Source organism: Pseudophryne corroboree, chromosome 3 (assembly GCF_028390025.1).
Source record: "Pseudophryne corroboree isolate aPseCor3 chromosome 3, aPseCor3.hap2, whole genome shotgun sequence".
In the NCBI taxonomy this organism is placed as follows: Eukaryota; Metazoa; Chordata; class Amphibia; order Anura; family Myobatrachidae; genus Pseudophryne; species Pseudophryne corroboree.
Window position 1 is genome coordinate 800913797 of NC_086446.1, and position 13505 is coordinate 800927301.

A 13505-nucleotide genomic window follows, 5' to 3' on the forward strand; every position below is an offset into this window, starting at 1 on the left:
TATATTTAAAGAGAAATGTACAGTGTGATTTACAAATGTAATGTATTTAAAGATAAAATGCACTTACTTGATTGTGTGTCCCAGGAGGGGGGAATCCATAGCTGTGCAGGCTGATGGATTCTCCCAGACCTTTTCCCTAAAAACGGAAAGCTTTCCCATCCAGCCTCACAGTTCCAATGGGGACAGGGAGAAAGAGAAGCAGCTTAGCTATAAGACAAGCTGAGTGGTTTCTTGGAGCTCCATGGAGATCAGCCGTAGTGGACCAGAGACCTGGACCGGGGAGCCAGGCTGCCCAGCTCTGGAGCCCAAATCCAGGCTGCAGGCAGTGAGAAGGGGTCCCGGGCAGGTTTCTGGAAGTCAGTTTAGGAGGGAAAACCTCCCCCCAGCCAGACTGAACGGCACCGTGGGAGTAGCCTGCTCTCCCAGATGGGAGAGACAAAGGAGACCGACCACTCCCCACTGTCCATTGGGGACAATGTTGTGTGTGCATGAGTCCAGAGCATGCACAGCTCATGGGTAAACATTGATTGGTTGTGCACCACAGGGCGGGCTTACCCCCTGTGGTAAGGGGTCTTGGAGAGGGATAAAAGGAGGGCAGTTGGCCCATAGGATTGTGTATTGTACCATCTTCTTCTGCTGAAACATCTTAATTGTATGCTGTTGCCCCTAGCAATAGGGAGGAGCCTTTTTCAAGGTTTTTGAGCAATAAAACACCTTTGCCTCAAGAAGACTGCTTCATCTTGTGACCAACAGGGTTAGGCCAAACCTAGCCCCGTTCTCCGGCTGTCCAGGGAAGCACCTGACGTCTCCAAGCTCCGCCTTCCGCCAGCTACCGGTAGAGGCCTAGCAAGTGGCTAGTGGGGATTCGTCGACACCACGCAGGTGTGGTAAAGCAGTGCGTCGGCACATACAGAGCAGAACCGTGGTTCCAAACGCCACGGCAGGTTAGGAGTTTGGTGGTGGCAGCGAGAACCCGCCCACAGCGCAGTGGGTGGAGTCAGTAACAGGCGGTTACTGACGGTAAGCGGGAATCCCCTATGTGGTCAGGCCTCGTGCGGCTTGACCTTCCATTCTGTGCGCAGTCAACGGGACGCGGAAGCTGCGAGTGCTTTCGTACGGTATCGTCCTGTCACAGAAATTGGTGGCATAGTGGTGGGATAATCCCAGGCGGCTTTTCATCACCCGATTGGAGAAGCCGAGTTACTCAGGAGAGGAGTAACTGCAGCGCAGGAGGACGCACAAGATGGCGGAATTCAGCGGAATGTCCAAGGAGGATCTGGAGATCGTATGCCAGGGGAAGGGTGTGGAAATCCCTTCCAACGCGTCCAGGAGCGTCATGCAGGCGGCGCTCAGGAGCTGGGAGGAGTCTCATCGGGCGGAGGTGGAAAGCACTGACGGCGTCAGCATCGCAGAGGACGGCCCAACAGTGGACCTTCGTAAGGAACCGGTGAGAACCACAAGCCCCGCCCTCTCTCACAGCAGCAATGTTTCCCAGCAATCCCTAGCAGGGCCAGGATCCCAACGTCCCAGGGGGGGCGGCCCGGATACCCTAGCAGATCGGCTAGCGGAATTGGGGGAAAGGGCAACGGAGCAAGAGCGCTTGATCATCATCCAGATGTGGCGTGATGAGCGGGCACCACAGGCCGTGGTACCCCGGGAGCCGTTGTCAGCTGTTGTACACAGATCAGGACGTATTCAGTTTGCCAAGTTTGCAGACAGTGATGGGGACATTGATGGACATTTGCAAGTCTTTGAGAGGACTTGTAAACTACACGATCTACCCAAGTCAGAGCGGGTGAGACACCTTGTGCCCACTCTGCATGGAGAGGCCTTGGAGGCCTATCGAGGAGTGGCGACGGAGGACTGTGGGAACTACGACGAAGTCGCGAAGGCCCTCCTCCAGCGATTCTTCATCACTCCAGAGTCTTACAGGAAGAAGTTCAGAGACTTGCCCAAGAATCCTAGCAGCACCCATGAGCAGTTCGCAACCCAGCTGCGGCAGTACGTGGTGAAGTGGGTGAAGGATTCGGAAGCCACTACATGGGACGCACTGATCGACCTGATCTGCAGGGAGCAGTTCTACCGCCGGTGCGCCCAAGAAGTGAAGGAGTGGGTGCTAGATCGGGAGCCACCCAGCTTAAAGATGGCTGCCCAATTAGCAGACAAGTATGTGGCAATTCGGCCACGGGGGCAGAAGCGCCCCGCCAGCAGCCAGCTCCAACAGACTGTACCACCAAGGGGACCACCCTCTTCAGCTCATCAACCCCAAAGACAAGCATCTTCCAACCCGGGTGCTCTTGGCCAGCAACCGCACCGCAGCGTCCCTGCAACTGATCAGAGATCATCGGTGCCACGACTGGAGAAGAAGTGCTACGGCTGTGGGAAAATCGGACATCTGAGGATGAACTGTCCTGCATCCCAAGCACCCCAGACTCGTGCCCCAAATCCGAGTGCTGGAGCCCGGATCGCTTGTTTGACGAGAGGAGATGAGCCTACAGAGACTGTTCCCCCTCCAGTCAGTCCGATGGAGTGTGGCGAGAGACAGGTGCACTCTGCGGAGAGAGTCACCTGCATGGCCAAACAGCCCCTACACAACATGTGGAGGCACCTGCAGCCAGTCCACGTGGGACCCCTGCAGGGAGAAGGCCTAAGAGACTCTGGGGCCTCAATCACTGTGGTGAGCCCCCACCTTATAGATCCTGCTGCAGTATTGCAGGGTCGCACTGCCACGATCACCCTGGCAGAAGGAACAGAAAAAGCGGTTCCCATGGCAAGAGTCTACCTGGACTGGGGAGCTGGACCAGAGTTGCGAGAAGTTGCCGTCATGGATGGTCTCCCAACTGATGTGGTCCTAGGAAATGATCTGGGTGGTGGGATCGTCACTACGTTTGTTGGCGCCATTTCCCGGAGTCAAGTTCCAAAACCACCGTTGACATCAGCTACTCCAGCACAGCCCAGCCCAGAGGAAAAGACTACAGCTGCTAGACAACTGCCAGCACAGCCAACCACAGCATCAACCAGCCCAGAGGAAAAGATCACAGCGGCTAGATCAGTACATCGACCCCGCATGCCTTTTGCCTCTGGTATGCCTACGTCCCCTAGCAACGCAGAGGATGTCGGTTCCAGCTCGTGTGATCCTGTGGGGGTGCCCAATGATGTTCCTGACCCAAGTGGTTTGCCAACTCCGGCGGTGAGTATGAGAAACCACATTGACTTTTCCATGACTGACCCCTACCAGACTGACCCTAGTAGTCCCCACCTAGATCCCCCTGTAGTGTGTCCCAATTTAGGAGAGATTGAGGGCCGCAGGCAGGAGTTTAGGGAGGCTCAACTCTCTGACCCATCCCTGAAAGGCATGAGGCGCCACTCTGGCAGCGGCCTTGACAGGGTTGGGGCAGGAAGTTTGACCGGGCGGGAAGGGTTAAGGTACAGGGTAGACAGGAAAGTGGGAGGGGATAGACCAGATAGGGAATGTGTCCAACTGGTCCCCTCAGGGAACGTTCCTGCGCAACCGGTGTCGGTTGCCAGCGAAACCCCTTTGGACAGCAACCCGGAGACAGACCGTACCCTGAAGTGCCTGACACAGAGCTTACCCTGGTCTGGAATGTCGGATGACGCCCAGACCACAGGTAAGGCTGGTGCCATGCGTTGGCAGCCGGGGCACTCCAGCGTTTGTGTTGTCTCTGGGCCTCTGCCCATAGGAGAACCCTTGCAGCAAGTTGCTGTGGACATAGCAGGTCCCCTGCCTGTGCACAGTAGATCGGGGAAGACACGCAGCCTCCCTGTAGTGGATGCCACACAGGATCCAGAGGCTGGTGGTCTGGCCGCCATCACTGTGGCACAGATAGCGGACGAGGAGGAAGGAGTAGGCCTAGGTGACAGGGTAGGTTTCCCGAGTCATAGGTCGACAGAGGAGGATTGGAGGGCAGGTCTGACAGTTAGGGCAGACAGTTGCCAGATAGGTATGACGGAGGTGCAGTGCCTGGGGCACCATGTGGGAGGAGACAGGGGTAGGCCCAACCCAGAGGGGGTGGAGGCAACCAGAGGCTGTCCCCGACCCACATCACCCAGACCGGTACTGACCTTAGAACCTGTAAGGCCCTACGGACATGTTGTCATTGACTTTAGTCCTGTAGTGAACCCCTTGACAGAGATGGCTAGGAAGGGCATTCCCAAGTCAGTGGACTTTGCACCCGCTTGCGAGTTGGCATTCCAGTCATTGAAAGAGGCTCGGGTACCCGCTCCAGTGCTGATGGCGCACATTCTTGACCAGGACTGTGTGTTACGAACTATTGCGCCACTGCACGGACTGGGAGCAGTACCGAGCCAGAAAGAGCCATATGGGCAGGAGCACCCTGTGGCCTGTTTGAGCAGAAAACTGCTATTGTGGGAGGTGGGGTATGCCACAGTTGGGACACCGTGGGTGGCACTTGTTTGTAACCGGCCCCCCACCGTGGTGACTTACCACCTACCTGTTAGGTGGCTGCAACCTACCTTGGGGGAATTGGACAGACTTTTGTGGTGGAGCCTTGAACTTGGACTTCAGGTGGACTATTTGAACATTGTGCACCCACGAAGAGAGGCCCACTACACTATGGATGAACTGTCTAGGCCAGAGCCTACACCCCCCAGGTAGCGTCCCCTTCACCCCAACGGACTGCGGGACCAGGACCCAAATCGTTGGGACATGGGTCCCTGGTTGACCCGCTTGAATGGGGGGGGAGGAGTGTGGCCGGAGAGCCCCAGCCACGAGGAGAATGGCCGCCGGCAGCACTGAAGGGGTTAACCCCTAGTGCCTGGCGCCATTCTACAGGACAATGGGCGCTTGGCGCCATATTTAAAAAGTAATGGGCGCTAGGCGCCGGGCTGTATTAAATGTATAAAACTGTATTTTTAACTGTGCCGTGGTCCCGGACCCCTCCGGAGACCACGGCAGGGAGGACAGCCCCCGGCGCGCTCAGCAGAGTGTGCGCGCCGGGGGAGAGGAGGCAGCCGCTGACCGCCGGAGTCCGGGAGCTCCGCTCCCGGCAGCAGTCAGTGTAGCCCCGGGCGCACTGGAGTGTGCGCGCCGGGGAGAAGGGTGAGCGCTGCGGCTGGGAGCTCGGCTCCCGCTGCAGTGCTCTATGTGAGAGCCGCCGCTGGGGGCCGGGAGCTTTGCTCCCAGCGCCTCAGCCCAGCACGGGTGGCCAGCCGCAGCAGCCGGGACGGACGTCCCGGGCTGCTAGTCGGCGAGGGGGGTGCGCTGCAGCCCGGCTCCCCGCCGGACACTGCAGCGAGGCTAACAGACAGGCGCCGCTCATGGGGGACCGGGCTAGCCGGCTCCCTAGCGGCGTGGGCACATTAGGCGGCCAAGCAAGATGGTGAGCGCTGGGGTCCGGGAGCTACGCTCCCGGCGCCTCAGCGCTGAACAAAGCCAGAGTCACGGCGGCCGGGACAAGTGTCCCGGGCCGCCGGGCTTAGGTACAGGGGGGTGCGCCGCTGCGTGCGGCGAGGCCACTGATTAGTGCCACCCTGGGGGGACAGGGAGAGCCAGCTCCCTGGAACCCCAGAGGCAGAAAAGCAGGCTGGAGGATGGGGGAAGCCAGCCCCATACCTCCAGCACACAGAGAGCCCTCGCAGCCAGGCTGCAGGGCTAGGGAAGGCACTGCAGTGCCTGAGTATGTAGAGTCTGTGCAGGGCACAGGCTCAGTGTATATTTAAAGAGAAATGTACAGTGTGATTTACAAATGTAATGTATTTAAAGATAAAATGCACTTACTTGATTGTGTGTCCCAGGAGGGGGGAATCCATAGCTGTGCAGGCTGATGGATTCTCCCAGACCTTTTCCCTAAAAACGGAAAGCTTTCCCATCCAGCCTCACAGTTCCAATGGGGACAGGGAGAAAGAGAAGCAGCTTAGCTATAAGACAAGCTGAGTGGTTTCTTGGAGCTCCATGGAGATCAGCCGTAGTGGACCAGAGACCTGGACCGGGGAGCCAGGCTGCCCAGCTCTGGAGCCCAAATCCAGGCTGCAGGCAGTGAGAAGGGGTCCCGGGCAGGTTTCTGGAAGTCAGTTTAGGAGGGAAAACCTCCCCCCAGCCAGACTGAACGGCACCGTGGGAGTAGCCTGCTCTCCCAGATGGGAGAGACAAAGGAGACCGACCACTCCCCACTGTCCATTGGGGACAATGTTGTGTGTGCATGAGTCCAGAGCATGCACAGCTCATGGGTAAACATTGATTGGTTGTGCACCACAGGGCGGGCTTACCCCCTGTGGTAAGGGGTCTTGGAGAGGGATAAAAGGAGGGCAGTTGGCCCATAGGATTGTGTATTGTACCATCTTCTTCTGCTGAAACATCTTAATTGTATGCTGTTGCCCCTAGCAATAGGGAGGAGCCTTTTTCAAGGTTTTTGAGCAATAAAACACCTTTGCCTCAAGAAGACTGCTTCATCTTGTGACCAACAGGGTTAGGCCAAACCTAGCCCCGTTCTCCGGCTGTCCAGGGAAGCACCTGACGTCTCCAAGCTCCGCCTTCCGCCAGCTACCGGTAGAGGCCTAGCAAGTGGCTAGTGGGGATTCGTCGACACCACGCAGGTGTGGTAAAGCAGTGCGTCGGCACATACAGAGCAGAACCGTGGTTCCAAACGCCACGGCAGGTTAGGAGTTTGGTGGTGGCAGCGAGAACCCGCCCACAGCGCAGTGGGTGGAGTCAGTAACAGGCGGTTACTGACGGTAAGCGGGAATCCCCTATGTGGTCAGGCCTCGTGCGGCTTGACCTTCCATTCTGTGCGCAGTCAACGGGACGCGGAAGCTGCGAGTGCTTTCGTACGGTATCGTCCTGTCACAGATGCGTAGCTGCATATCCCGATATGGCCTCCTCATCAAGCGTACCTGTGCTTTGCGGTACTGGATCAACATTACCAGTTTCAGTCCATACCCTTTGGTCTTTCCACGGTTCCAATAGTGTTTACGAAAGTCATGGCAGAGATGATGCTTCTATTGTGCATGATGGGAGTCAACATAGTTCCCTATCTGGACGATCTCCTGATGAAGGTGGTATCCAGCGAACAGCTGTTGCACAGTATCGATTTAACGACTCATCTGCTTACGGATCACGGTTGGATCCTAAATTCACAGAAATCTCACCTGGAGCTGTCTCAGAGAATTCAGTTTCTGGGAATGATCCTGGATACGGTGTCGCCGAAGGTATACCTTCCGATGGACAAGGCCTTAACTATTCAGACTATGGTCCGCTCGGTGCTAAGACCACGCAAAATGTCGATTCATCTTTGCGTTCGATTGCTGGGCAAGATGGTGGCCTCATATGAGGCGATTCAGTATGGCAGGTTTCATGCAAGGCCCTTCCAGCTGGATCTGTTAGACAAGTTGTCAGGTTCTCATCTACACATGCACCAGTGTATAACACTATCGCCGAGAGCAAGGATTTCCCTGCTGTGGTGGCTACAGATCTCCCATCTGTTGAAGGGTTGGAGTTTCAATACACAGTCTTGGACTCTTCTGACGATGGATGCCAGCCTTAGGGGTGGGGGGTCTGTGATCCAAGGGGCCCAGTTCCAGGAGCAGTGGTCGAGCCAGGAAGCGACACTTCCAATCAACATCCTAGAACTCAGCGCAATTTACAATGCTCTTCTCCAGGCCTCCCTTCTCCTTCAGAATCAGGCCATCCAGGTTCAGTCGGACAATGACACGGCGGTGGCGTACATAAACCGACAAGAAGGAACAAGCAGCAGGGCCGCAATGAGAGAGGGGTCAAGGATATTCCTCTGGGCAGAAGCCAACGCAAGAGCCATCTTGGCCATATTCATTCCAGGGGTGGACAATTGGGAAGCAGACTTCCTCAGCAGGCACGACCTCCATCCTGGGGAAAGGCGCCTTCACCCTCAGGTGTTTCGACAACTGGTTCACTGGTGGGGTTGTCCACAGATAGACCTGATGGCATCTCGTCTCAACAGGAAAGTCAATCACTGGCAATGACGGTGGACGCCCTGAAAGCTCAGTATTCTTACCAGTTGTGTATCTGTTCCCTCCGATTCCTCTCATTCTCACTCTAAAAAGACTCAAAAAGGAAAGAGTTCAGGCAACTCTAATTGCCTCAGATTGGCCTCGACTGGCCTGGTATGCGGACCTCCTGCCAATGTCTCTGGAGGATCCATGGCCGCTACAGTTGATTGAGGATCTGCTTCAGCAAGGACCGTTCGTCTATCCAGACTTACAACAGCTACGTTTGACGGCGTGAAGGTTGAGAGGGAGATTTTAACGAGAAAGGGTCTCCCTCCCACGGTTGTATCCACCATGATTTAGGCTCGTAAGGGTGTCACGTCTACACATTACCACCGTATCTGGAAGAAATGTGTTTTGTGGTGTGAGGGTAGAAGTTGTCCTCCTACGGAGGTTCGCCTTAGCCGGTTTCTGCTCTTCCAGGGTTGGATTTGGGCCTACGTTTGGGATCCATCATGGTTCAGATTTCGTCTCTCTCGATTTTCTTCCAGAAGCAATTGGCGGGCCTGCTGGATGTACAGACCTCTTGAAGTGAGTCCTCCACTTACAGCCGCCGTTTGTCCCTCCCACAGCTCCGTAGGATCTCAACGTGGTTTGGCTTTTCTCCAGTCGGACTGGTTTGAACCCTTGAATAAGGTGGACTTGAAATATATGACATGGAAGACTGTCATGTTGCTAGCTTTAGCATCTGCCAGACGTGTATTGTAATTAGGTGCCTTGTCATGTAAGAGCCCATATTTGATTTCTCTGACGTCCTAGTGGATGCTGGGACTCCGTAAGGACCATGAGGAATAGCGGCTCCGCAGGAGACTGGGCACATCTAAAAGAAAGCTTTAGGACTAGCTGGTGTGCACTGGCTCCTCCCCCTATGACCCTCCTCCAAGCCTCAGTTAGATTTCTGTGCCCGACGAAAAGGGTGCACACTAGGGGCTCTCCTGAGCTCTTTGTGAAAGTTTTAGTTTAGGTTTATTATTTTCAGTGAGACCTGCTGGCAACAGGCTCACTGCATCGTGGGACTAAGGGGAGAAGAAACGGACTCACCTGCGTGCAGAGTGGATCGGGTTTCTTAGGCTACTGGACATTAGCTCCAGAGGGACGATCACAGGTTCAGCCTGGATGGGTCCCGGAGCCGCGCCGCCGGCCCCCTTACAGAGCCAGAAGAGCGAAGAGGTCCGGTGAAATCGGCGGCAGAAGACGATCCTGTCTTCAGATAAGGTAGCGCACAGCACCGCAGCTGTGCGCCATTGCTCTCAGCACACTTCACACTCCGGTCACTGAGGGTGCAGGGCGCTGGGGGGGCAGCGCCCTGAGACGCAATAAATCGATTAAAACCTTATATGGCTAAAATAAATGCATCACATATAACTCCTGGGCTATATGGATGCATTTAACCCCTGCCAAAACATATAAAAAAACGGATGATAAGGACGCCGAGAAAGGGGCGGAGCCTATCTCCTCAGCACACTGGCGCCATTTTCCCTCACAGCTCAGTTGGAGGGAAGCTCCCTGGCTCTCCCCTGCAGTCACTACACTACAGAAAGGGGTTAAAAAAGAGAGGGGGGCACAAATTAGGCGCAGTATAAACAATACAGCAGCTATAAAGGGAAAAACACTTATATAAGGTTATCCCTGTATATATATAGCGCTCTGGTGTGTGCTGGCAAACTCTCCCTCTGTCTCCCCAAAGGGCTAGTGGGTCCTGTCCTCTATCAGAGCATTCCCTGTGTGTGTGCTGTGTGTCGGTACGTTGGTGTCGACATGTATGAGGAGAAAAATGATGTGGAGACGGAGTAGAGTGTCTGTAATAGTGTTGTCACCCCCTAGGGGGTCGACACCTGAGTGGATGTACTGTTGAAATTGCGTGACAGTGTCAGCTTTGTATAAAAGACAGTGGTTGACATGAGACAGCCGGCTACTCAGCTTGTGCATGTCCAGACGTCTCATACAGGGGCTTTAAAGCGCCCGTTACCTCAGATACAGACGCCGACACGGATACTGACTCCTGTGTCGACGGTGAAGAGACGACCGTGATTTCCAATAGGGCCACACATTGCATGATTGATGAAATGGAAAATGTTTACACTTTTCTGATAATATGAATACCACCAAAAAAGGGGTATTATGTTTGGTGAGGAAAAACTTCCTGTAGTTTTCCTGAATCTGAAAAATAAAATGAGGTGTGTGATGATGCGTGGGTTTCCCCCCGATGACAATTGATAATTCTAAAAAGTTATTGGCAGTATACCTTTTCCCGCCAGAGGTTAGGGTGCGTTGGGAAACACCCCCTACAGGGGATAAGGCGCTCACACGCTTGTAAGAACAAGGGCTCTACCCTCTCTTGAGATGGCCGCCCTTAAGGATCCTGCTGATAAAAAGCAGGAGGGTATCCTAAAATGTATTTACACATACTGGTGTTATACTGCGACCAGCAATCGCCTCAGCCTGGATGTGCAGTGCATGGGTTGGCGTGGTCGGATTCCCTGACTGGAAATATTGATATCCTAGATAAGGACAGTATATTATTGCCTATAGAGCAATTAAAAGATGCATTTCTATATATGCATGATGCACAGCGGAATATTTGCCGACTGGCATCAAGTATAAGTGCGTTGTATTCTACCAGTAAAGTGGTCAGGGATTCCAAACGGCATTTGGAAGTATTGCCTTAAAAAAGGGGATGTACCCTAGGTCGCCTCTCAAAATAAGACGCCGTATTATCAGGCGCAGTCCTGGTTGGCAAGCGGACAAAAGGGTTCCTCTTTTCTGCTCGTGACAGAGGGAGAGAAAAATGGCTGCAGAGATCAGCCAGTTCCCAGGAACAGAAACCCTTTTCCGCCTCTGCCAAGCCCTCAGTATGACGCTAGGGCTTTACAAGTTCAGGCACGGTGGGGGCCCGTTCTCAGTGAATTTCAGTGCGCAGTGGGCTCACTCGCAAGTAGACCCCTGGATCCTTCAGGTAATATTTCAGGGGTACAAATTGGAATTCGAGACGTATTCCCCTCGCCGTTTCCAAAAGTCTGTTTTACCGACGTCTCCCGCTGACAGGGAGGCAGTTTTGGAAGCCATTCACAAGCTGTATTCCCAGCAGGTGATAATTAAGGTACCCCTCCTGCAACAGGGAACGGGGTATTATTCCACACTATTGTGGTACCGAAGCCAGACGGCTCGGTGAGACCGATTTTAAAATCTAAAATCTTTGAACACTTACATACAGAGGTTCAAATTCAAAATTGAGTCACTCAGAGCAGTGATTGCAAACCTGGAAGAAGGGGACTACATGATGTCTCGGGACATCAAGGAGGCTTACCTTCATGTCAAAATTTGCCCTTCTCACCAAGGGTATCTCAGGTTATGGTACAGAACTGTCACTATCAGTTCAGACGCTGCCGTAGGGATGGTCCACGGCACCCCGGGTCTTTACTGAAGTAATGACCGAAATGATGATATTCCTTCGAAGGAAGGGAATTTTAGTTATCCCTTACTTGGACGATTCCCTGATAAGGGTAAGATCCAGAGAACAGTTGGAGGTCGGTGTAGCACTATCTCAGGTAGTGTTGCGGCAGCACGACTGGATTCTCAATATGCAAAAATCGCAGCTGGTTCCGACGACTTGTCTTCTGTTCCTAGGGATAATCCTGGACACAGTCCAGAAAGACGGTGTTTCTCCCGGAGGAGAAAGCCAGGGAGTTATCCGAGCTAGTCAGGAACCTCCGAAAACCGAACCAAGTCTCAGTGCATCAATGCACAAGGGTTCTGGGTAAAAATGGTGGCTTCCTACGAAGCAATCCCATTCGGCAGATTCCACACAAGAACTTTCCAGTGGAACCTACTGGACAAATGGTCCGGGTCGCATCTTCAGATGCATCAGCGGATAACCCTGTCACCAAGGACAAGGGTGTCCCTCCTGTGGTGGTTGCAGAGTGCTCATCTTCTAGAGGGCCGCAGATTCGGCATTCAGGACTGGGTCCTGGTGACCACGGATGCCAGCCTGCAAGGCTGGGGAGCAGTCACACAGGGAAGAAATATCCAGGGCTTATGGTCAAGCCTGGAGACATCACTTCACATAATATCCTGGAACTAAGGGCCATTTACAATGCCCTAAGTCAAGCAAAGCCTCTGCTTCAGGGTCAACCGGTATTGATCCAGTCGGACAACATCACGGCTGTCGCCCACGTAAACAGACAGGGCGGCACAAGAAGCAGGAGGGCAATGGCAGAAGCTGCAAGGATTCTCCGCTGGGCGGAAAATCATGTGATAGCACTGTTAGCAGTGTTCATTCCGGGAGTGGACAACTGGGAAGTAGACTTCCTCAGCAGACACGACCTCCACCCGGGGGAGTGGGGACTTCACCCAGAAGTCTTCCAACTGATTGTAAACCGTTGGGAAAAACCAAAGGTGGACATGATGGCGTCCCGTCTTAACAAGAAACTGGACAGATATTGCGCAAGGTCAAGGGACCCTCAGGCAATAGCGGTGGACGCTCTGGTGACACCGTGGGTGTACCAGTCAGTGTATGTGTTCCCTCCTCTGCCTCTCATACCAAAAGTACTGAGAATCATAAGAAGGAGAGGAGTAAGAACGATACTCGTGATTCCGGATTGGCCAAGAAGGACTTGGTACCCGGAACTTCAAGAGATGCTCACGGAAGACCCGTGGCCTCTACCTTTAAGAAAGGACCTGCTCCAGCAGGGGCCTTGTCTGTTCCAAGACTTACCGCGGCTGCGTTTGACGGCATGGCGGTTGAACGCCGGATCCTGAAGGAAAAAGGCATTCCAGATGAAGTCATCCCTACCCTGGTCAAAGCCAGGAAGGATGTAACCGCAAAACATTATCACCGCATTTGGCGAAAATATGTTGCGTGGTGTGAGGCCAAGAAGGCCCCTACAGAGGAATTTCAACTAGGTCGTTTCCTCCATTTCCTGCAGTCAGGACTGTCTATGGGCCTAAAATTAGGGTCCATTAAGGTTCAAATTTCGGCCCTGTCGATTTTCTTCCAGAAAGAACTGGCTTCAGTACCTGAAGTTCAGACATTTGTAAAAGGGGTACTGCATATACAACCTCCTTTTGTGCCTCCAGTGGCACCTTGGGATCTCAATGTTGTTTTGAGGTTCCTTAAGTCACATTGGTTTGAACCACTCACCACTGTGGACTTAAAATATCTCACATGGAAGGTGACGATGCTGTTAGCCCTGGCTTCAGCCAGGCGTGTGTCAGAATTGGCGGCTTTATCATATAAAAGCCCTTACTTAATTTTTCATTCTGACAGGGCAGAATTGAGGACTCGTCCTCAATTTCTCCCTAAGGTGGTTTCTGCTTTTCACATGAACCAACCTATTGTGGTGCCTGCGGCTACTAGGGACTTGGAGGACTCCAAGTTACTTGACGTTGTCAGGGCCCTGAAAATATATGTTTCCAGGACGGCTGGAGTCAGAAAGTCTGACTCGCTGTTTATCCTGTATGCACCCAACAAGCTGGGTGCTCCTGCTTCTAAGCAGACTATGGCTCGT

At 53.7% G+C, this 13505-nt stretch overlaps 1 protein-coding gene across 1 annotated transcript in view; it reads left to right on the forward strand.

Annotated features, from left to right (window-relative positions):
* The window catches only part of ATRNL1 (attractin like 1), a 1127078-nt gene that overhangs the window by 194988 nt on the left and 918585 nt on the right, over window positions 1–13505 (forward strand). The gene's annotated exons all lie outside the window — the stretch shown is intronic.